The sequence below is a fragment of the Triticum urartu genome, chromosome 3, assembly GCF_003073215.2.
Source record: "Triticum urartu cultivar G1812 chromosome 3, Tu2.1, whole genome shotgun sequence".
In the NCBI taxonomy this organism is placed as follows: Eukaryota; Viridiplantae; Streptophyta; class Magnoliopsida; order Poales; family Poaceae; genus Triticum; species Triticum urartu.
Window position 1 is genome coordinate 15,417,183 of NC_053024.1, and position 310 is coordinate 15,417,492.

Below are 310 nucleotides of genomic sequence, written 5' to 3' on the forward strand. Positions count from 1 at the left end.
TCACGGATGGCTTCTACATCATTATAGTCTCTCCGATGAAGTGTGAGTAGTTTACCTCAGACCTTCGGGTCCATAGTTATTAGCTAGATGGCTTCTTCTCTCTCTTTGAATCTCAATACAAAGTTCTCCCCCTCTCTTATGGAGATCTATTCGATGTAATATTCTTTTTGCGGTGTGTTTGTTGAGACTGATGAATTGTGGGTTTATGATCAAGTCTATCTATGAATAATATTTGAATCTTCCCTGAATTCTTTTATGTATGATTGGTTATCTTTGCAAGTCTCTTCGAATTAGTCGCTACCCCCTGGTA